Source organism: Bubalus kerabau, chromosome 7 (genome assembly GCF_029407905.1).
Source record: "Bubalus kerabau isolate K-KA32 ecotype Philippines breed swamp buffalo chromosome 7, PCC_UOA_SB_1v2, whole genome shotgun sequence".
NCBI classification, from domain to species: domain Eukaryota; kingdom Metazoa; phylum Chordata; class Mammalia; order Artiodactyla; family Bovidae; genus Bubalus; species Bubalus kerabau.
Window position 1 is genome coordinate 87,221,892 of NC_073630.1, and position 25,710 is coordinate 87,247,601.

The 25,710-nt window shown below is 38.5% G+C and overlaps 1 long non-coding RNA gene across 1 annotated transcript; it reads left to right on the forward strand.

Moving 5' to 3' along the window:
- The first annotated feature begins 2,790 nt into the window (after nucleotides 1-2,790).
- LOC129657250 (uncharacterized) lies at nucleotides 2,791-25,022 on the forward strand. Its single transcript, XR_008716640.1, has 3 exons — nucleotides 2,791-2,937; nucleotides 11,144-11,260; nucleotides 24,600-25,022. It is a non-coding gene; the product is annotated as an uncharacterized LOC129657250 (long non-coding RNA).
- The last annotated feature ends 688 nt before the right edge of the window (nucleotides 25,023-25,710 follow it).

Sequence of the window (25,710 nt, forward strand, 5' to 3'; positions counted from 1 at the left end):
ATGGCAAAGAACTGAGGGCAGCTCCAGACCAACAGTTAGCAAGACACTAAGGTCCTCAGTCCAACAACCACAAAGAACTAAATGCTGCCAATATCACATGATCTTGGAAGCAAATCCCTCTCCAGTCAAGCCTCTTATGAGATCAAACTGGTTCATCCCTTGACTTAAGTCTCAGCGATGACTCACCTAAGCCATGCCTGGACTTCCGACCCACAGTAACTACATATTCAAATCATTAAGGAAGTATAAACATTGACATATTCCAACCTCAAACTTCAAAATATTTTGAAAAGACCTCCTAGGTAATTCTGATGTTTACTCATGGTTTGCAAATTTTGACCTAAACTAGCAATCAATTTTAATATGAAACTTAAAATTATGTAAGAGGTGGTATCTTTGTTATTGTCACAGAACTAATCATTAGAAGAATCAGAAGTTACTCTTCCCCTTTCACACCAGCACCTTTATCCATACCCTTTGCACAGGCTTATCCCATAATGAAAAGAAGGAACAGAGGCAAACATGACAGAGGCAGTCAGTTAGACCTTGACCTTAGCTTTGGCTAGTTCAGGTTTTCTCAGTTCAACCAACAGGATGCCACTGAAGGAAGCAGAAAAGGCTATCAGTCCCAGAGTTTACTTAATAGATGACTTCACTACCTAGTACCCTTACCTTCTAGGAATTAGAAAAGACTTTTTTAACCTTCTTAGATTTATTCATATAAAAAAATAAGTGGACCAGTGACTATTTAGGTGTCAGTCATCCAGTCTTAAGAAACTATAGATACTATAAAATCAAGACTAGTGGAAGGATCTGGGCCAGATAAAATAAGCTGGAAGTCTCTCCCAACAGCCCAGGCCTCTTTCCTGTCTGGAAGCAGAGGTAAGGGATGGTTCAGATACATCTGGCAATCCACTGAACCCACGCGAAGACAGAAAATCAGTACATATTTTTCCTTTGGCTTAAAAAGTAATAAACATTTTCTTATAACTGACAAGTGGTAGATGTTATTAATTTTGGTTTTGGTAAAACTACATGAATTGGAAGGAAAGAAGTAAATCAAATCTAAGATTATAACTTAATCTTTCCACAGCCAGGCAAAAACCAAGAGGAAACAAAACAAAACACTGCCTAGTGAATATGATGCTCCAAATGAATAGAAAGGGTGGGAGACAAACTTATATCCAAGATGTCCAAGGAGGGTGTTCGAGGTGTGATTCCTTCAATGTGTGATTCAATTGTGCATTCAGGTTTTGCTTTCCCTAAAGACTCTCCAAGTTATGTTGAAGCATTCCTATCAGCTTTCTACTAACAGACATGTCTCCACATTTTTGCTATTTTGCTCACATTTATCTTAAGAATCTCAGTCTCCTAGGGCCATCTGTGACCTCTTGGTCTTGATTCCAGAACCACCTTTCTTATCTGAGATTACAGATTTTGAGTGCATCTAGGTCATCCCTGCTTATCCTATAATATCCTTGCCTCTGGCATGCACCTGCCTTCCTTGTAAAACAATCTTTCCTGCACCTTCTCTTAGGTCCCTTTTACATGCCCCCATTTTTAAACACATTTGTGCCTTGCATGTTAACCACCTCTACCTTTCAATGAGCCTCTTTCTTATCCTGAAGCCAGAGGCTGAAAAATCACACTGAGAAAAGTTTCTGTCTTATCAGTGTCTATGGCTGCAGTGATGCATCTTCACCTAATCCATCTGGTATCAGTTCTCTCAGCTACCCTGAAAGTGATAAGCTGTTCTCTTAACAAACAAGGCAAGCTGTGTCCTCCAGGCTCTCTCTGAACTGAACTATATTTCCACTAATTAAATTGTGCTCCCTTGATTGGGGCCTGAACTTGAGGCTTCCTTCTAAACTTCTAATCACTCTTTCCCTATAAACCCAGCTGATCTCAAAAAAAAAAAAAAAAAAAAATTCCCCTCAGGCCTCTGGATTCTTTCTTCCCCAAATCCATTTTCGTTGCTCTCTTTGTCTCAAAGCTTATATGTGTCCCAAAGCTTTGATGGGACCCAAGTTTATCTCTAAAAGGATCCTTCCAATGCAATGTCATCTTTTCCCAAATATTTTGTATTTTTTCCTTCATAGAGTCATTTGGAAAGATTTCCAACTCTTCTATGTCTCCACTTTTACTGGGAAGGGAAAGCTGCTTATTTACTGCTAGTGGCTTAAAAAATAAAAATATCTTATTAAAAACAGTCATATATGACCAAATACAAAATTTTAGAACAGTTTTAGGACTATATTAAATATATAAAAATAATCTTCCAATAGGTAAAAGTAAATAATATAAAATCTCCATTATAAATTATGTCACATAACAAGACAAAGCTTTCTGGTCCAAGACCATAGCAATGAGCACGTGAACTTCTAACTAGTTCACTCACCCAGATTCTGCTGAAAGAGCAGGCACACAGTGAGAATAAGAGGGAACAAAGGAGTGTTCATCCACTGGTTCTCCTTCTTTGTCCTTCATGTGATCCCCAGAGTCCCATTACTGATAGCATTTCCATCTAGGTAAGACTGCTCCTCATTGGTGAACATGACATACACAGAAAAAGGTAGAGATCTGCACCTAAGAGCAAAGCAAATCCAATTATGTACCAGAGATTTTAATGCCTTTCCACTAAACTTCAGACTGTAAAGATCCAGGGAGCATGTTTATTTATTTATGCCATGCCTCCCTCCAAATAGGATTTGAGGCAGCTCATTGAGCATGTTAATAATGCTTATTCTCCAGACCCTATTTACCGTGCTGTGCTGCTGGAGATGTCATTACCCCTGCTTGCTCTCTGAAAACCTAGCTTTTTAGAAGGTTGTTTGTGGAATTTTCTGAAATGCAGAAGCAACTGAGGCCTGCCTTCCTGTGCTCTCACAGGAGGGAAAGAATTCAAAAGTTGGGGTGGAGCCACCATAGGAGGAGAAGGTAAGGCTAACACATGGGATTCTAGGATCCTCAGACTAAAGTTGATGCAGCGATCAGTGCCCATCGGAGGTCCCCATGTGCAAACAGGACTTGGGGAATTTCTGAATGCTCCCATTCCTAACACCAGGGGATGGTGCCTGTTCTTTGGGTTATAAAAATTTTTTGTCTTGATATTTTTGATTAGGGCACTATCGACTTGGAAAGCTTCTGCTATTTAGAAATGAATATTTCTCATGTTTCAGAATAGAAATTCAAATCAAGAGGGAGAAAGCATTGCTTTTTTAGATCACTTGATATCAGATATTGTGCTAGGCATTTTACATATAACATTTCTTTATTATTATTATTATTATTATTACTATTATTTTGGTCCTGAAGATAGCGGGGTCCTAGTTCCCTTATGCTATGCTATGCTAAGTCGCTTCAGTCGTGTCCGACTCTGTGCGACCCCATAGACAGCAGCCCACCAGGCTCCACCATCTCTGGGATCCTCCAGGCAAGAATACTGGAGTGGGTTGCCATTTCCTTCTCCAATGCATGAAAGTGAAAAATGAAAGTGAAGTCGTTCAGTCGGGTCCGACTCCTAGCGACCCCATGGACTGCAGCCTACCAGGCTCCTCTGTTCATGGGATTTGCCAGGCAAGAGTACTGGAGTGGGGTGCCATAGTTCCCCTATAGGAATCAAACCAGTGCCCCCTGCAGTGGAAGAACAGAGTTCCAACCACTGGAACACCATGGAAGGTCCCTTACATATAACATTTCAACTTGTCCCTGTAAGATATCCACTAGGTTGATGCTACTGTTCTGAGAAAACTGATGAGAGAGGGAGCTGTTTTGTCCAAGGAGAGGCAGCTATTAGGTGGACGACGATGCTGGAAGTGGACCTTGGATATATGTATGACCTGCGGGTGTTTTACTTTTGTCCTAGACTGACTGCTACCCAACACTGTACTGAGCATATAGTAGACAAAAGGTTAAGGTTTGCTTGTAAGAATGACACAAAATAGAAAACAGGTATTGACTGAGTGCCTACTATGTGCCAAGCACTATAAATCAAAAAAGGATAAATTCTACACTAAAATTTCAATTCAAGTGTGAATCAGCTTTAATCTATGAAAATAAAATTAGGCCAGCAGGGAAGCCGTAAATGAACCTATTAGAATACATCCCATAAGAGAAAGAGCAAGCAGGAAAAATGAGGCGAAGGAACATTGAGATAATGTAATTTTAAAGTTGGCTCCTGTTCTCCTGAAGTACTTTTAAGATTTTACTGCAAAATTACACAGTCATCAGGAATATGCCATTTTTAAAAGACTTTCTCACTTGGGTCAGTGAATAAATAATAACACACATTTAAAAATGCATGACAATTCATTAAACCATTGACCACTTCCAGCCTATTGAGTATATAAGTATTTTAAAAATTACTTTAATACATATTTACCCAATAGACCAGAAAAGTTCCTTTGGTACCTGATATACATTTTAAGAGCTGCCTGCATAAGGAGTTATCCTATCTGAACCAGTCTGCTGCCAACTACATAATATGCATTTTAAAGAACAACCTAATTATGTGCCTACCCAAGAGAACAGAGTTAATACTGAGGGTCAATAATTATTAACTTCCTTTACTACCTTTTCTTCTTTTCTGTCAAATAAAATGAAAGGGGGAAAAAAGTTTATATCGGTCCTCTTTTTTTTTTATCTCAACAATAGTGTCCCAATGCCTGTCTCACCCCGACTTCACAGAGAGAGAGAGAGAGAAAAGAGGGGAAAAGAGAGAGAAGAAAAAGGTTAAAGAAAAGCAAACTATGTGATTAAAATTAAATGTCTTGTTTATAAACAATGTGGAATGTCAAAAATCCATTCTCTAATGTATATTACTCTCTTTCTACCTAATAGTGGAGAAGGAAATGGCAACCTACTCCAGTACTCTTGCCTGGAAAATCCCTTGGACGGAGGAGCCTGGTAGGCTGCAATCCATGGGGTTGCACAGAGTCGGACACGACTGAAGCAACTTAGCAGCAGCAGCAGCAGCTACCTAATAGTAGTTTAACCTACGCACTCCTTAGTTCCTAAATAGTCTGGTCTCCTTAGTTTCCTTTACTTTTCTAAAAATACGATTACCTTTCCCCTTTCTTCTTGGCAACACATATTGATATAGTTTCCTTTATCCACTTGCACAAAACCAGAAATGTCCTCTGTTACCTAGTCATTGAGGCTGTTCTGATATACATGTTATAGGGGGTGTCTTAGCAGAAAATTCATTCCTGTTCACACAAACATAAAACAAAAAGCTGTATTTTCAACAGTTAGATGAATTCACTAACTTCTCCACTCACTGTCCTCATTTTGCCACACTTGTCAGCAGTGACATCACCCCACCTGGGAGGGGTACCTGAGACAACAAGAGAGTACCCGTGACACCCTCTCCAGAGAGATGGCTTTCTTCTTTAATTTCTGGTTTCACTACCCACTGAGTTCTAATGAACACACCCAAAATGGAAATATCACTTGGTGTTTAAGTATTAGATGTCAGCTGGTTGTTGAGGGTGGGTTGCACGTCTGTAAGCACAGATGGCTGCTGGATACGCTACTCCTAAGTGTTATTCCCATCACTCCCAACTGTGATAGCAGACTCACTGTGGGGTTTATTTTACTTTTAAAAATCCATTTTGAACAGAGGTTTGCTTCCTGTTTACCATTACTCCCCAACTGCTAAATCAATTACATCCATCTACAAAGAGAAATGGTGCTTCCCAGGTGGCTCTAGCAGTAAAGAACCTGCCTGCTAATGCAGAAGACTTAAGAGACTCAGGTTCAGTGCCTGAGTTGAGAAGATCCTCTGGAGGAAGGCATCACAACCAGTATGCCAGGGCACTCCAGTATTCTTGCCTAGAGAATCCCATGGACAGAGGAGCTTAGTGGGCTATAGGGTTGCAAAGAGTCTGACACAACTGGAGACACTTAGCACGCAGGCATGCACAAAAAGAAATACAGAAACCTTTCACAAATTCTATTTGAGTCTTAAGAACTGTCTACCTTCTATTCTAGATGTGTTTATTTCATTCAGTCCAGAGAAGTGAATTCAGGTTTAAGGATATGTAAAATGACTGAAGTCAAGTTTTTTTTAATTCATCCCAATAGTTTATCATTTATTCTTTCTTTTCATTTTTTAATTATTAATTCATGCCTAAGAATCTTTAAGAATACCCTAGATATTTAAAAGTTGATGGTAATTTCTTAAATTCAGTTGATAATTTTACAGAGGAAGAAGGAAGTCTTAGAAAAGGCAAAGTAGACTGTAATTAAAGCAAAGCTTATTCACATCAGCACAGTAATTAAAATGTAGTTAACATTTAAAGATACAATTCTAATGTTAAAAAAGGTATGTCTAAACTCCCAGGCAATTATACTAAGTAGCTGAATCATTCAACTTAGTGTATCATATTTCTTACTCTCCAGTTTTCAAGAATAACACCTATAGTTGGAAATAATTTGTAAACAATAAATCATTATTTTTATTGTGGGTATGCATACAGATGTAAAGCAAAGAGCTAAATAAAATTTTAAAATAAGGACAAATCATAAATATAAACCAGCAATATTCTGACATAACTTCTTGTGACATATGTTGGTTTGTTTTAGACACATCACTCTCTATAAGTAGTAAACTCCACTTGAATGTCAGGTTCATTTTCTCATTTTATAACAGCTCTAAGATGCAGACTAAATGTTAGAACAAATTAGAAGGAGACAAAGTCTCCAGGCTGTTTGATGCGTTTATTATTTTTATAAGACTCTGAGAAATATATCAATATTTGCTGTTTCAAAAGCATGTTCTCCTTTTGTTGTAATAATTTTTAAAATAAAATTTGCATTTTTACCAAATTGTTTGGTCATAATTGGATTCAGTTTGACAAAACAAGATACACCTGAATCTAATTGGTTGAATGTCCTCTCAATCACCATCTGAGTTGAATTGGTATTTAATTCACTTTTAAACACATTATTGTACATTCTTCTCTTTGATGGTTTTCTTCTTAAAGTCATGCTACCTACAGTACAACCGGATCCATCCCTTGAGCACTCCTATCACTTCACGGCAAATAGATGGGGAAAAAGTGGAAACAGTGACAGATTTTATTTTCTTTGGCTCCAAAATCACTGCAGATGGTGACTGCAGCCATGAAATTAAAAAACACTTGCTCCTTGGAAGAAAAGCTATGAAAAACCTAGACAGTGTATTAAAAGGCAGAGACATCACTTTGCCAATAAAGGTCCATATAGTCAAAGCTATGGTTTTTCCAGTAATCATGTACAGATGTGAAAGTTGGACCATAAAGAAGGCTGAGCACTGAAGAAGATGCTTTCAAGCTGTGGTGTTGGAGAAGATTCTTAAGAGTCCCTTAGACAACAAGAAGATCAAACCAGTCAATCCTAAAAGAAATCAACTCTAAATATTCATTAGAAGGACTGATGCTGAAGCTGAAACTCCAACACTTTGGCCACCTGACACAAAAAGCCAACCTACTGGAAAAGACCCTGATGCTGGGAAAGATTGAAGGCAGGAGGATCAGAGGGTGACAGAGGATAAGATGGTTGGATGGTATCACTGACTCAATTGACACGAGTTTGAGCAAACTCAGGGAGATAGTGAAGGACAGAGAAGCCTGACATGTTGCAGTTCATGGGGTCACAAAGAGTAAGACACAATTTAGTGAATGAACAACAACCTCTATACAGGCAAATCACCTTCACAAAATTCCATGGAATGCTAGTCTCCCTTGTCAATTTGGTCAGAATGATTTTGAAAGTGAAAGAAAGTGAAAGTGAAGTCTCTCAGTCGTGTCCGACTCTTTACGGCCCCATGGATTGTAGCCTACCAGGCTCCTCCATCCGTCCATGGGATTTTCCAGGCAAAAGACTGGAGTGGGTTGTCATTTTCTTCTCCAGGGGATCTTCCTGACCCAGGGATCAAACCTGGATCTCCCACATTGTAGGCAGACGCTTATACTGTCTGAGCCACCAGGAAAGTCCCAGTATGATTTTGAGCTGGATTCAAAACTGAGGACCAGATATAAATGCAAAGGTTAATATCTGTCTGGCACAACCTCCCCCACACAAATGACCTATTGACTATCTCATAGGTAAATTGCCATTAATAATTTCAATTTCCACAGAACCTCAAAGGACATTAAATCTATTCATTTGTCTTGCTTAGTACTCACAGTAGATGAAAAAGGATTTAGAAAATTGATTTGATGAATGGTGATTGGTTATAAGACTCAATGCTATTCATAGTTTGGTAGAGTCTGGACAACACATTAAGTTTAGAAATTAATAGAACCATGTGTGGGAATTTAGAGTCTTCAGAGGTTTCTTTTGGCCATGGTAGATGGTTAAAACTACAAGGTTAAAAGATTTCATAGGCTCTCATAAATAGCTTCTAAAGCAAAAGCTGATTCTCTGTACATTAAGTACCATTGTTTTCCATTCATACTCCAAAATCAGAATCTTGCCAGAAAATAAGAACGAAGAAGATTTTGAGTTCTTTATTGGAAAACAATGAATTTGAGATGGCTGATTTTGAGCTAATTGCCTCTGGACATTTCTGGAATTGCTGCTTATGCATTTTCTGTTAGTAGTATACCTAATAATGACAATAAGAATGTTTCAAACAAGTTTATGCAGTTTATAGTTGCATCCTTTTTTTTCTAAATCTATAGTGTGGAAATAATTAATTCTCTTTTGCATAAGTCTTGGGGTAAAAAATTTATGTATTAGTGGCCTTGAATTTGAGGACTGACAAAGAGGTGGGAGGGATTGGAAACAAAAGGGCAATGATTCTTATATTAAAGAAATCCTGAAGGAAGTGAGGAAAGACAGGAGCATGGCTCAAACTCCAAAGAAGGGCTAGTACATTAGTACTGAAAGGCTTTCACTTGAAAACAAACTAATATAGTGGCTTATAATGGGAAGGGCTCTAGTCTGTGCCTTGTAATCCTATCTCTATCTCCACCCTGCTGTGTGATCTTGGGGCTAAACTTTGTAAACTGCAAAATGAGAGGATTGAAATGCTTGATTTTTAAGGGCCAAATTCCAGCTGTAAAATTCTCTACTGTGACCTAGAGAGGATACTTGACCAAATTGTCAAGAAGATAAATTTCTGGCTTACAACTCCCTATCAGTTTACATTTCCCTCCTCTTGACATATTTCCCCAAATTGTCTTCAACTTTCAGATCTTTATATCCTGGGTTAACATTTTTACTCCTCAGGCAGTCAAGTCATCTGGTAATTAATGCTTCGTAGTTGACTAGTAATAAAGATGTTAGCTGATAATGGCTGAATGAATGACCCTGCCCACAAGTAATAGCATTTTAAACATGAATGGATTCTCAAAGACTAAAATATCATGACCCAAAAGATGGATTTATAGTGATAAACTGAGGGGAAGTAGAGTTATTTTTTGAGCATATGCAATCATCTACCCAGGCTCCCCTGGTGGCTCAGTGGTAGAGAATCCACCTGACAACGCAGGAGATGTAGGTTTGATCCCTGGGTCAGGAAGATCCCCTGGAAAAGGAAATGGCAACCCACTCCTGTATTCTTGCCTGGGAAATCCCATGGACAAAAGAACCTGGGTTACAGTCCATGGGGTCTCGAAAGAGTAGGACATGACTTAGTGACTAAACAAAAGCAAATCATCTACCTTCAGTCACTCAGCCGTGTCTGACTCTTTGCGACCCCATGAATCGCAGCATGCCAGGCCTCCCTGTCCATGACCAACTCCTGGAGTTCACTCAGACTCACATCCATCGAGTCAGTGATGCCATCCAGACATCTCATCCTCTGTCGTCCCCTTCTCCTCCTGCCCCCAATCCCTCCCAGCATCAGAGTCTTTTCCAATGAGTCAACTCTTTGCATGAGGTGGACAAAGTACTGGAGTTTCAGCTTTAGCATCATTCCTTCCAAAGAAATCCCAGGGCTGATCTCCTTCAGAATGGACTGGTTGGATCTCCTTGCAGTCCAAGGGACTCTCAAGGGTCTTCTCCAACACCACAGTTCAAAAGCATCAATTCTTCAGCGCTCAGCTTTCTTCACAGTCCAACTCTCACATCCATACATGACCACTGAAAAAACCATAGCCTAGACTAGATGGAACTTTGTTGGCAAAGTAATGTCTCTGCTTTTGAATATGCTATCTAGGTTGGTCATAACTTTTCTTCCAAGGAGTAAGCGTTGCTTACTCACAAAGCTATCCTGACTGATTTATCTATCATGAGAAATTAAAGGTAAAAGGAATGGGAAAAGGTGCCATATTAGCACAACTTTGAAAGGAAGCTAACTTGGGGTTAAGTCCCTGCTCTCTTTTTCACTAGCTGTTTGATTTTGACCAGTCTACTAATCCATCTGATCTTATGTTTTCTCATCTGTAAAACTGGATTAATAATACTAGGTCCAAGAATTATTCTAAAGAATGAATAAGGCAACATATTTGGCATATAGCACCTGTGTAAATGAACGCTATTATTACTATTTCCTTGTCTCTGAGACCGTAATGATGAATTTCATTTTAAAAAGCAATTATGTTATATTCATTTCCATATGGAAACCCACAAAAACCTTTGCTGTTTTATAAAATGAATATATTTTATAAGATCTCTGACTATAAAATAATGACACTGGCTCAGCCTAAGAAAACCAGTCTGATTATATTTACTTTTAAATAATGGATTGTTTGAATACTGCTTTACCTTGTGAAATCAAACCTTTCTACTTGCAATGAATAATTTGAAGCCCCTCATTAATGACTTCCCAAAGTCTTTGAAATTATCTCTCCTGTTTGGATAATCTCTAAATGATGGAAATCAATTTGACTGAAATAGAAAAGGACTGACCCCATGCTATGACTCAAATAAGGACAAATGAGAAGCTAATCCCAAACAGAAGCTTCCTGGATCAGCACACTTCATTAGCCCTTGCATTCTGGCTCCTCAATATTACCATTGTAGCATTACTTTACTCCTTGAATCCCTTAAAGTTTTATTCAGATCTATAGCTTTTGTTTTTAAAGACAAAGTGTTGAGGAACTTTGGAGCAATGATCTGGGAGAGAGTTCTCTCCATCAACAGGGGCCAAGAAGAAGCCTCACACAAGAACATCTGCATAATCAGAGTAAAATTGTCCTCTTCCCTACTCCAGCTTTTCATTGACAGGGTTCGGAGGGATTCCCAAGTGCTAGCAGTAAGCCCATCCCATGGTCCTTCAGAACCTTATCACCTACTGTCAAATGAAAATGCCGAAACTTTGCCACTCCTGGTAAGACTGCCAAATTTTCATTCTGCTTCAACACTGATAAACAGGTTGGCCTTGGGACCATCAGGACTAATATCATGATGCCTTTTATTACTCTTCATGTCTTCATCATAGGAAACCCAGGACACACTGGTCATCCTTTCCTGAACTTTTTCTTATTTTCTCTGAGAAAAATAAAACAATCAGATGACTTGGACACGTTTTACTACCATACCCACTCTGCTCCCCTCCTCTGTTCTTCTCCTTCTCTCTCATTGCCCTGAATTAATTGTCCATTTTCCTAGCTAAGGTTAACTCCTCTACTTTGCAATAGATACCACCACCTCTTGCCTGTTTGAATACTGGTCCAACTGATTTTTTTCTCTCTCTTGCATATTAAGTTACTTTTTCCTGTGCCTGTCTTCCATCATCACACAGGCCTGGTATTATTTCTCCCATAAAAGATAAACAAAAATTGTTTCTTGATTTCACCTGCCCTGCCAACTAAAGACCCTTTTCCCTCCTTCACAATACACTAAACACCTAGAAAGAAGTTTCTGTGCCAACAGTCTCCAATTTTTCTCTATTTTCTTTTAAATTTATTCCAATAAGATTTTTGTCACCATGGCTACACAAAAAGTCCTCTAACTCTTATCATTGTCAACATGACTTCATAATTTTTGAATCCAGGAGTCAACTCTCAACCCACATCATGCTTCACCTAACAGGAGCATTTGACACCTTAGCCCTTCCTGGACATGGTTTCTAAAACTCCACACTCCCATGACTTTTTTTATAGGTACTTCATAAGTGTGCATGCCAGTTTCCCCACAGGTCACCAACTTCAGTAATGGAATAACCCAGGCCTTGGTCCCTAAGCCTCGTTTGTTTTCCTTCTCTACCTACTCCTTGGTGATTTCATCCAAGGCTTTAAATACTGTCTCTCTATTGAAGCTTCCCAAATTTAGTCTGTAGCCAGGGTCTCATCTTTCAACCTCAAACTGCCACTGAGCATTACCTCATGTATGTCTAATGGACATCTCAAGGGTAGAATGCCCCAGCTGAACTCCCAGATTGGTCTTTCTCCCTAAACCTCTACCACAGTGCTTCTTAGTGAAAAACAATTTCATTCTTCCAAGTTGCTCAGGCCAAAATTGAAGTTCATCTGGGCCCCCTCTCTTACACACTTACATGCCATCCTTTCCAGCACCAAATCCTACCAATTCTATCTTCAAAATATTTCCAGAGTCCAACCATGTTTCACTACCTCCACTGCTACTATTCTGGACCACGCCACCATCACATCCTGCTTAGATAAGTGCAATGGCCTCTGAATGGGTCTCTCTGCTTTCTGTGAATTCGCAACACTATATCCCTAGGAATCCTAGGAAAATTTATAAGTCAGATCAATCATATCACTCTTCTGCTGAGAAGTCTCTAATAACCCACTCAGATTAAAGGGCCAACGGCCTCCAAGTTCCTCTAAAATGTAGCTCTTTGCTAACTCTCATCTCCTGTCATCTCACTGCCCTATGTTCCCACCTTGCTGGGGATCTTGTTCCTCCTCAGACTTGGCAGGTCTGTTTTCACATCAGAGTTTCTGCATTTGCTGTCCTCCTGGCTGGGCATGATCTGCCCCCATAGAGCCACGTGACTCAGTCCTTCATCTTTTTACGTGTAGTCTTTGCTGAGGTACATTCTTCTCAAAAAGGTTTCCTCTGATCACTATATTTAAAAATAGAAACCCCAACTACAAACCCCTGTCCTCATTCACTGCTCTGTTCCCTTTTGCACTTTTACCATATAACATGCTATGTATTTTACTGATATTTTTTCTTAATTGTCCATCCCTATTAGGATGAAAGCTTCATGAGGTCAAGTATCTTTAATTTCATTTTATTCTCTGCTATCTCAGAGGCCTAAAGCAAAACAATGTTAAAAACTGAAAAATTCTTAGATGTTCAGGAAATAGTCAAATATTAGTGCTGCTATAATAATAATAGCAAACATCATGTAATGCTCACCATAGACATATGCCACCTATTCATATAATTAATGAATTTAATCTCCAAAACAAAACTATGAATAGACAACATCTTTGTCCACATTTAGAGATGAAGAAATCAAGGCCCAAAGAGGTGAACAAGCCCCCTAAAGATTATACAAAGAGTATGTGGGGAATAAGAATCTGAATCTGGAATTTATAGTTTCTAGATTCTGTTTCCTCTGTTAAAATTGGGAAAGTAAGGTTTTCCTTGAAGGGTTGTTGTAAGATTATAAATAATGTATACAAAGTATAAACACAATAGCACAGTGTGTAACTCTGGCATGTCAGTACATGGAAGCAATAATTATGCAGCCGCTGCTGAACATACAGAGTAAAATTTAGTACAAGGAATCTGAAAATACCTTTCTAAATGGAAGTGTTATTCTGTCTCTCAATTTGTGCTTTGACTGGCAGTGCCATATTTAACTAAGTCCTTCAAAATCACACAAATGAAAATTAGTCTTTTCTCTCTATGGAAAAAAATAATTGGGGTTTTGTTTTTGCTTTGTTATTTTAGCTTAGCAGCTGTATTATGCAAGCCTTCATCAATGTACACACAGCCTGACAATACAGGCATATTTGTTTTTCAAGTCAAAAAAGGAAGATTTTATAACCACTCAGTACTCCTTTTATTTGTCTAAGACTCTATAATCTCCTCTTCATTTAGGCTTGCAGAGCTGCAGTATGAAGAAATCTTTAAGCCCCAGACCTGCTGACTGGCAGAAACTCTGTTCTGGCACCACAGAGGAGCCAGAAACAAGGCTCCATACAGGGGTTCTGAAATGAATTGGGTAGATTGATATCCCCATTTGAGTTCCAATGCCCCCAAAATACCTTCACAGCATGTGAAACAGTATGAGAGCTCCACTGAATTTGTACTCTAGGAAACAAACTAAAAGGTCAATACGCATGTATATTTATAATGGCATTGGCATTTGTTAACCAATGAGGGGAAATGTTTCTTCCTTTGTGGCAGCTTCTTAAATTTTTCTGGGGAGAGCCTGCAGTCAGTCATAGAAAGCTCTTTGCGCTTCAATATTTTCAGAACACTTCGGACAAAAAGTGGTCAGACTAGCAGTCTATTGACTTTATAATTTCAATACCAGACTAAACCACAGTATCATAGCACATTTCTCATGTTCACCAAAGGGGAAAAAAATACACTGTCATATGATAAGAAAAGAATGCTTGCTTGAAAACTAAACTATAGCATAAATTTCTTGAGTTGGCCAGTATTTTTCAGTTAGAAACTATGGGCAGAGCATGTCAATTTCCCAGTAGACAAGAGCTGTCAACTACCTTTATCAAAATAGATACTTGTATCCAAGTCTTTTTCTAGTAAGAATGGGTAAATCAGTCTTCCCCTTCTAACTTCCAATTCTATAGAGTTGGAATTTATCAGTCATTTTATCCAAGCTTAACTAGTTTTTTAAATATTTGTTTGCATGACTCATAGAGATATCTAGAAAAAATACATTTATAATGAAAGCATCACTTTTGGAAGACAAAATCAGTTTCTCAATAAACTTCCATTTGGTTTATCAGGCTATATTGTCTTATAGTCCCTTTCTCCAGAGTCTGTATCCTTCATATATGGTGACTCCTGCCACCAAACACAGCACCTGCGCCAGAGAAGTGGAAATGCTTAGCCAGCAGCTTCTCTGCCTCTATTAGCTTCACTGTGTTTCCTATGGTCATTACATCATATGTCTTTCTCAGCTGACCCCCTCTTAACTCTTTACAATTTCACCTCTAGAGATTACTTTGCATAGGTTATACTTCTAATTTTCTGAGTCCTAACAACACAGAATTGCTTGATGTCATTAATCACATAATCCAACCCACACTCCCACTTCTAGGAACATCTGATCATCTCCATGATTTATGGCTCCTTGTAAAGCTTAATCACTGAAGTCAGCAGTTCCCCACCTGACCTCAGCCACTTGATCATTTGTTTATTCTTTCTCAGATAGTACTTAGCTTCTATTTCTCATATGGAACTCAAGAAATATCCATTGGATTAAATTGGGCTTATCCTTTTCTTTATGATTATTTCAGTAATTTTAGATTGTAAATGAATGCCTGAGTTTTAAATGGGTTTTAGTTTCAGACATGAGTGGCTCAGGAATTAGCTGATGGAGTAAATTAGCAGCAAATTTAAGTCAGTGGGGGAAACTTGAATAGGTAAATAGGAGGTAAAAATTAAAAGATGAGAGGAAAAGCACCTCAAGACAAAGCTTAAATGGAGGTGAGTCTAGGAAAAGATCTGTAACTTGTACAAGTAAAATCATAATAAATTTAAAAGTTTAGCTTGCACATATGTGTAAAATGTGAACTACAGTGGATAAAGGTGATGAGCAGAATGATAAGGTAATGTAACGAGACTGTGGGCAAAAATAAATTAGAAAGGGGGGGGACTGTTTTGAGGCAATGTAAAAGTGAAAGTCACTCAGTAATGTCCTACTCTTTACGACCCCATGGACTGTAGCCTGCCAGGCTTCTCTGTCCATGGAATTCTCCAAGCCAGTATAATAGAGTGGGGAGCCATTCCCTTCTCTAGAGGAACTTCCCAACCTAGGAATCAAACCAGGGTCTCCTGCATTGCAGGTGGATTCTTTATCAGCTGAGCTACCAGGGAAGCCACTAGAGGTAATATATGCAGTTAACATTTGTTATCCAGGCATGATTATACTGTCTGTCTGAAGGAGATACAAGAAGTTAAAAGATTTCTTACTCAATAAATGTCTTTGCTTATTAACAAAACAAAATTGCTTTGTTGTTTTAAAAGAGTTAATATTCAGAGCACAATAGTTGATATCTTTTATTTGAAATCATATGAATAGATATTGATTACCTTCATCCTGTATTTGTACTAACTTGTTTTGGAAAATGGAAAACTAGTCATTCTATCTCTTAGATGGACCCCAAAAATGCAATAAAACAAACAAAAATCTTCCTGGAAATTTGTGCAAAGAGAATTTAAGTGGAAGATAGACAAGGATTTGTGTACATTATTGTGACAATCCTATTGAGAGGCAGCTTTGTATAGTTTTTAAAAGCATAGGTTTTGGTGTCAAAATAACCTGAATCCCAACCAGTGCTCCACTATCCCCTAGCTGTGCAACTTTGGAGGAGTCATAACACCTCCCTGGGTTTCAATTTTCTCATCTGTAAAATGAGGATAACACCTATGCCACAGGACTATTTTGGAAATTAAGTGATGTGATATATGTATAATTGTTGTTGTTCAGTCACTAAGTCATGTCTGACTCTGCAACCCCATGGACTGCAGCACACTAGGCTTCCCTGTCCTTCACTGTCTCCCTAAGTTTGCTTAAACTCATGTCCATTGAGTTAGTGTTGCTATCCAACCATCTCATCCTCTGTCACCTCTTCTTCTCCTGCCTTCAATCTTTTCCAGCATCAGGATCTTTTCCAATGAATCAGTTCTTCACATAAGGTGGCCAAAGTATTGGAACTTCAGCTTTAGCATTAGTCTTTCCAGTGAATATTCAGGTTTGATTTCCTTTAGGATTGACTGGTTTGCTCTCCTTGCAGTCCAAGGGACTCTCAAGAGTCTTCTCCAGCACCACAATTTGAAAGCATCAATTCTTCGGTGCTCAGCTTATGATCCAACTCTCACATCTATACATGACTACTGAAATAACCATAGCTTTGACTATATGGACCTTTGTCGGCAAAGTGATGACTTTGCTTTTTAATAGGCTGTCTAGGTTTGACTAGTTGTTACATAAATTGAATTACTTATGACACTAATAGTGATGGTGACAAATTATACTTTAAGAATAACTATGTAACCAGTAGGCCACAGACTCTATCTTCTAGGCTGCACAAGGGAATATTCCCCAGAGTTAGGGCAGTGCAGAGTTTGGTACATAAGCATTCAGGTAGTGCCTTAGTCAAAGGCACTTCCTCCCTTACATCTTAGACTTCTGTTACCTTGCGTGAGTGTGTTAGAGCAGAAGTAGGGATGGTGATTGCAGCCATGAAATTAAAAGATGCTTACTCCTTGGAAGGAAAGTTATGACCAACCTGGATAACATATTCAAAAGCAGAGACATTACTTTGCCAACAAAGGCCCGTCTAGTCAAGGCTATGGTTTTTCCTGTGGTCATGTATGGATGTGAGAGTTGGACTGTGAATAAAGCTGAGCACCAAAGAATTGATGCTTTTGAACTGTGGTGTTGGAGAAGACTCTTGAGAGTCCCTTGGACTGCAAGGAGATCCAACCAATCCATCCTAAAGGAGGTCAGTCCTGGATGTTCTTTGGAAGGACTGATGCTAAAGCTGAAACTCCAATACTTTGGCCACCTCATGCAAAGAGTTGACTCACTGGAAAAGACCCTGATGCTGGGAGGGATTGGGGGCAGGAGGAGAAGGGGACAATAGAGGATGAGATGGCTGGATGGCATCACCAACTCGATGGACATGAGTTTGAGTGAACTCCGGGAGTTGATGATGGACAGGGAGGGCTGGCGTGCTGCAATTCATGGGGTCACAAAGAGTTGGACATGACTGAGCGACTGAACTGAACTGAACTGAGGGATCATGAAGTTTCCAGATGCATCTAGGAAGGTAGAAAGTACTACATAAGTACTGGCCCTTAAAGCTGTGTACACTTGAGTTCTCACACATATACACCTACACATATACAAACATGTGTGCGAATTTGTGTGTGCATATACATATAAATGGGCTTCCCTCGTGGCTTAGAGTAAACAATCTGCCTGCAATGTGGGAGATCCAGGTTCTGCCCCTGGGTAAAAACATCCCCTGCAGAAGAGAATGGCTACCCACTCCAGTAATCTTGCCTGGAGCATTCCATGGACAGAAGAGCCTGGTAGGGTACAGTCCATGGGGTCCCAAAGAGTCAGACACAACTGAATGACTAACACTTTCATGTACATATAAACATGCACATAACTGAGCCCTGGCCAGCCCTCACCTGCCCTGAGTCTCAGAACCCAATTTCTAACCTTCAAAGGGTGCTGGGAAGGGGATGGTGGGGTATCAAGAATGTGTGCATTATTAATGGTATATACGCTGACATTACAGGGGTGTATGTGCGCATGAGAGTGGTGTGTACACAGCCAACACTGCTGCCTCCTAAGGGCTCCTCAGGTTTTACAATCATAGAAAGAAATTTGGCTTAAGCAAGAGAATCTCTTGTAATTCAACAAAAGCATTAAATGGGCAAGTGGTGGCCCTAGACCTGAGGCTAGACCTGGAAATATGACATGACCCAAAAAGTAAGGGGCAGGAGAAGAACCTACAACCAGAGAAGCAGGCAAATCAGGCACCAGCTCACAAACTGGGCTTAGAACAGCAGGACTGCGGAAGGCAGGAAGCAAAGATCATGGAAGGGATCCTTGGGTACCTCTGAATAAGGTTGTATCCTGCTGCCACTTTCCCTGGCTGCCTCTGTTCAAATCCCTGTGCAGGCACTTACTACATGGTGATTATAAACAAGTTCTTTAAACAGCAAGTGCTTCCAATTTCTCATCTGCAAAATGGAGATCAAGATACTACATTTGTCATAACGTTTGTATACGAGTGATATGTGTTAAATTAATACATATAAAGCAGCACACAGAAGTAATCATTCAAGAAATGCCATTATCATCAGTGTCATTTTTATTATTATTCACAGACTTGTTGGCAAATTCTCAGCACCAAGGATTGTTTGCACTGAAGCCAGTCCTACTCCATGGCCATATTCATATCATGAGCAATTTGGAAAAGCACCATCACATCCCTCCCAAACTTGTATATCCTAGAGGCTCTTCAAATGGGACCAGAGAGCAGTGGAGAGGAAGGACAGGGCCTGACCCACTGGGTCCCAAAAGAAAACTCTCTGAACTTTTTCATCTCCTCCATTATTCAAGTCAGTAGGCAGAGGACAATAGCCAAAACCATGAAGCCACACATCTAGGACCTTGGCCAGGTGCATAAAAGTGAGCATACGGTGTGCAATTAATCATGGAGAGTTTTCCAGAGTTCTATACAGTACTACTACAACTACCAACTATGCAGTAATCCCAGAACATATTGAGGAAATTGTCCACAGAACCTTTTATTAAAACACAATGCAAAACATTGTCCCTAAATTCTTCTCTGGGACAAAAAGAAGAATGAAAAAAACCATTAAAAAGAGGTAAAAGCATTATTAAGATGCAAATCAGGAGCATCAATTTATCCCAAACTAAACCCAAACTAAAACATTCCTTCTCATTTAGGATCAACCATAAATAACACAAGAAGTTTCTAGAATCCCTTCAAGTCAAAATGAACCTAATGTAAAAGCACAAGATTATGACTCATAGATAAGCTTACTGGGACAAATGTGATGCACATCACAGCCAAGCCACCATGACATCAAAAATAATGATGAATCACCACATATATGAACAGGGTATATTGCAGCTGCTGTCAGAGCAGCACAGTGTGTAGATACAAGCCTAGGAGTAATATTGTTTAAGTACAGTCACTAGGCCCACTCTGCACCTAGTAACTGTGGCAGGCACCTCAGATAGCATCTTTAATGACTGTTCAAATGAAGATAGGATGATTGGTGATATCCTTTCCCATTCTTAAAAGTACAAAATACAAAGCCAATACTACATAAATTCTCATACCTTGCAGACTGAGCAACAATATCTCATTATAATATATTCCTATAAATCATGCAGGATTGCATGGGGAAAATAGCATAGCTCTGCCTATAACTCTGTTTCTGTGCGTGTGTGTATGAGAGAGAGAAAGAGAGAGGGAGGGAGGAAGGGAGGGAAATGGAGTACCATCTACCTTATAAAGTCCTTTTAACTGAAAGTGACTGGTGTCATGTGTTCAATGATATGTTTTGTTGCTTTAGAAATGAATGCACTATTCATAGGTAGCACAATGCCCATCACAGTGTACTTATCCAGTAAATGGAGTAGGAGCACAAAGAGTGTTGAAGGAAAGGCTGTACCTGTTATCACCCAATTCCCTAGTGAGATATTCAAAGTGACAGAGCTAGAGCTGCATTCCAAGCATCCTACCTACTAAACACTTAGGTGAAAGTTTATGTATAATATGCTATCTAACCCTTTTCCAAGAACTTCTCATCAAGTTTCTGTGGTATCAGAAGACAAGACACCAAATTCTGTTTCCATTAGGCAGTCATATTGAGTTGGTTTCAAACAAAAGAACAACTGAACTATTTCTACTTGTCCAGCTGATTTCCACCATTTTTCCTCTTGTAATTTAGGAAACTTTCTAAATTCACAGACTTCAGTCTCTTGAGTAGTTTCATACTTCTGTTAGGAACTTTACTAATCTACTAATCTGCCCTACATCCTTCTCAGCTTCATTGTTCACTGCTAGCCATAATGTCATCCCCAATCAGCAAGCCTTTTTAATATGTTGAACTTTTAGGGTTACTGATATGGGTTATAGAGTTGTAGACTAAAATGGATATAAAAAAAAATTAATGTCACAAGTCATTTATATCCATTATTCTAATGGATTTTAAAACAATGAAATTATTTTTTATCAGGGCATATTGAAAATGCACACAGTTTAGAAGCCATTTGATTTTCACATACTCTGTATTTTAACATTTAACAATATGACAGCCTCAAAATGGCACATTGTCACAGTTGAAAATCACTTTAGAAACTCTGAAGTACTAAATTAAGTGTGGGGTAGGCCACATACAATTATCTTTGGAATTGTAGGGCAGGATTGGTTCTCAAGGACTTAGACGACAGTATCACAATCATATGACCCCCAAAACTGTTCTTTCTCCTATTACTTTTCTTAAAGTCTGAACTTCTCATGAAATGTATTTCTAAACCAAAAGGCTTATATTTGAGGCTAGATTGATTTAAAATAATTATATTCTAATTCTTTAGAAGTTAGCCATCCTTTATGATTCAATTTCTTTATTTTCCTTATGTCTGTATACCCCTTCAAAGTGAGATTAGCCAAAATATAATACACTTCACTCTTCATGGTTTCTTGAAAGGGAATTTCTCCAGAGTCATTGAAAAGGGGAGAAATAAGTTGTTCTAGGAAGTATGATTATTGGTACTAGGAAACGCAATAAAGGAAAGTTCAAAACATAGAATAATATAGAAAAATTAATGTAGGAATAAAAATTATTAAAGTAAAAGACTGAATTTAAAAACAATAGAGTTAAAATAAGTGAATGTTACTATGTTTTAAAATATATGCAGATGTGAATTAGAAATACAGAATGTAAATAAATATGTTGAAAAGATTATAAGAACAAAGCACTCCTGAGCTGTCTGTTGTGTAATTACTACGAACCATATTGAAAATATCCCACCCCACTACTATGCCTTACAACATTTGCAATAAATCTGTCCATCCTTTGAAGCATTACAAACCTTAGTACACAAATTTGAGAAGTGAGGATATTTGATCTTTGACAAGCTGATGACCAGTTGATCCTTTCTTGAATATAATTCCTATATTCCTAAATTAACATTCTAATCTAGGCCCTTTCAGCTATTTATATTCCCCATGCATCATCCCAAGTCTGATAGGCACTTATCTTCTCTAACATACTCTTTCATTGCTCTTTTTCAATCTCATCTACTGTGTACCCTGGAACTTGCATTCTATAACAAACTTTCCAAAATCTTTTACCTCCTTAATATAATTTCCTTTTATTACATGTTTTAATTTAAAAATTTTTATACCACTTGAAGTAGGTATTACTAATGCTCATCAACATTTATTTTATTTTAATTGAAGTTTAGTTGATTTACAATGCTGTGTTAGTTTCAAGTATACAGAAAATTGATTCAGTGATTTTAAGATTCTTTCCTTTATAAAGTGAAAGTGAAAGTCACTCAGTCATGTCCAACTCTTTGCAACCCCATGGACTATACAGTCCATCAAATTCTCCAGGCCAGAATACTGAAGTGGGTAGCTGTTCCCTTCTCCAGGGAATCTTGCCAACCCAGGGATCGAGCCCAGGTCTCCCACATTGCAGGCAGATTCTTTATCAGCTGAGCCACAAGGCAAGCCCAAGAATATTGCAGTGGGTAGCCTATCCCTTCACCAGCAAATCTTTCCCACCCAGGATTCAAACCTGGGTCTCCTGCATTGTAGGTGGATTCTTTACCAACTGAGCTATCAGGGAAGTTCAATATTACAAAATATTGAGTGATGTTCTCTGTGCTATAGGATAGGTCTTTGTTTGTTATCTAGTTTATATAGAGTAGGGCTTCCCTGATAGCTCAGTTGGTAAAGAATCCACCTGCAATGCAGGAGACCCCAGTTCAATTCCTGAGTGGGGAAGATCCACTGAAGAAGGGATAGGCTACCCACTCCAGGATTCTTGGGCTTCCCTTGTGGCTCGGCTGGAAAATAACACAAAATTATACAATGTACTTATATATAGAACATAAGTAGACCCACAGATGTATATACACATTTGTACACAACTGTGTACAAATGTGTATATGTTAATCCCAAACTACTAATTTATACTCCCCCCAACCTTTCCCCTTTGGTGACCATAAATTTGTTTTCTGTCTGTGGGTCTATTTATGTTTTGCATATAAGTTCATTTGTATCATTTTTTTTAATTCCACATTTAAGCTATAACATATATTTGTCTTTCTCTGTCTGACTTACTTCACTTAGTACAATAATCTCTAGATCTGTCCATGTCACTGCAGATGGCATTATTTCATTCTTTTTTTATGGCCAAGAAATATTCCAGTGTATGTGTGCTTAGTCACTCAGTTGTGTCCGACTCTATGACCCCATAGATTGTAGCCAACCAGGCTCCTCTGTCCATGGGATTCTCCAGGCAAGTGTACTGGAGTCGGTTTCCATTTCCTCCTCTAGGCAATTTTCCTGACCCAGAGATCAAACCCAGGTCTCCTGCATTACAGGCAGATTCTTTGCCATCTGAGCTGCCAGGGAAGCCCATTCCATTGTATAGTATAGATACAGATATAGGTAGCAACCACATCTTCATCCATTCCTCTGTCATTGGACATTTAGGATTCTTCCATGTCTTGACTATTGTAAATAGTGTTGAAACAAACATTGGGGTGGGATGTATCTTTTGGAATAATGATTTTCTCCAGGTATATGTCTAGGAGTGGGATTGCTGGCTCATATGTTGGTTTCAGTTGTCCCCACGCTTTCTTGATTTTCCCATAATAACCCAACTATGGTTATCTACGCCTAATTTAAAGAATCTTATTCTACCTCCAGTTCCTTGTCAGTATACATTTAGGTTTCATCCTCAGATGTTCCTAACTGATGAATATCATAAGGCCATCCCCCTGTCCCATATTCAAAGGAATCAATCAACTTCCTGATAAAATACATCTAAATTTCTAGCCAAGAGCAATTCAAACAAGGAGGTATTATTGAGTTCTAAGCAAATTAAACTCTAAAGCAGGTTGTCAAACAATGGACCAATGGAATAGAATTGAGAGTTCTTGTAAATTAGGTTTTATTACAACATAGCCATTTCTTGTCTGTTCTTGTAAATTAGGTTTTATCAGAACACAGCCATTCCCATTCACTTATAGATTGTCCACAGCTGCTGCTACACTACAAAGCACACTGAATAGCTGTCACAAAGACCTTATAGCCCACAAAGCTAAAAAATTTACTATCTGATCCTTAACAGAAAAAGTTTGCCAACCGTTACTCTAAAAGCTATCTTGACCAGCAGGACACAGAAGAATGAGGCAAAAGAAGCTCTGAACAGGCCTACAGTCTACAACCAAACCTCTTTAATAGTGAAAATTTCAATGAACTCTCTTTAGATTGAGGAGACATCAGAGTGAGATGGAGTAAAGCAGCGCATATTAAAAGTATCTATAGATTTTATTCGGAGAAGGCAATGGCACCCCACTCCAGTACCCTTACCTAGAAAATCCCATGGACAGAGGAGCCTGGTAGGCTGCAGTCCATGGGGTCACTAAGAGTCGGACACGACTGAGCGACTTCACTTTCACTTTTCTCTTTCATGCATTGGAGAAGGAAACGGCAACCCACTCCAGTATTCTTGCCTGGAGAATCCCAGGGACGGCGGAGCCTGGTGGGCTGCCGTCTATGGGGTCACACAGAGTCAGACACAACTGAAGTGGCTTAGCATAGCATAGCATAGATTTTATTATTTTATTTTAGGTAATCTTTAGTTTTTTTAATTTTTATTGAAGTGTAATTGATTTATAGTGTCTTAGTTTCAGGTGTACAGAAAAGTGAGTTACACAAATATATATAAACATATTCTTTATTTCTCTCCCATTATAGGTTACTACAAGATACTGAGTAGAGTTCCCAGTGCTATACTGTTATATTTTAATACCAAAGTGGAAGCTGCTCAATCATGTCTAACTCTTTGTGACCCCTTGGACTGTAGCCTGCCAGGCTCCTCTGTCCATGGAATTCTCCAGACAAGAATACTGGAGTGGGTTTCTATTCCCTTCTCCAGGAGATTTTCCTGACCCAGGGATCGAACTCATGTCTCCTACATTGCAGGCAGATTTTTTTTACCATCTGAGCCACCAGGGAAGCCCAAACTCTTATTTTTGATCATCTTTCTTCAAAAGAGGTATTTGGTCTTAGAATGGAAATGAGAGGCAAAATTTATAAGAATTAACTTTGTAAATTCAACAGAATTATAATTTACATTTTGTTTTTAACTTTTTAGCCAATTTGAGCTATTGTAAAAATGTAACCTTGGAATTTAAAATTATAAAGCTGTTATAGGATGAAAGTTACTCATATTCTCAAAAAAAAAAAAAAAGTTGAGAAGTCTGTTCACTGAAATGTCATAGGTAATAAAATCTGTTTTCTACCAAGTTGCACAGATGTAGATGCTTTTTTAAAAAAATTCTATAAAATAAAAATGGATTTGTTTCTCTTCTATACATTTACCATGGACTTATTCTCTCATTAAAATATGAAATCTGCCAAAGGAGGGTAACCGTCAGACTTTAAATAACTTCTTTAAGATAATTGTTTAATCACTTAAAGTTACTTTATGGAAACAAAAAATGTTTTTGAAAGAAAAATGGCTTTGCCTCTTCTCCTTGAGGTAAGATAAACATAATTATCAAAAAGCACACTAGTATGAAAAGCTTAAGTGTTTTATATAAATGTTTTTTAAATGCTAACAATTTTTGCTTAAGAAGTTTTCTTGAGATATAATTAACAAACATATAATTTATCCATTTAAAGTTTTCAATTCAATGTTTACAGACATAGCATTATACAACCATCATCACAATTTTAAAACATTTTTCTCCCTCTGGGGAAAAAAAAAAAAGCCTATCATATCCTCACCTACTCCACTCTCAGACTCAGATAACCACAAATCCATTTTCAACCTCCACAGATTTGCCTATTCTGGATATTTCAT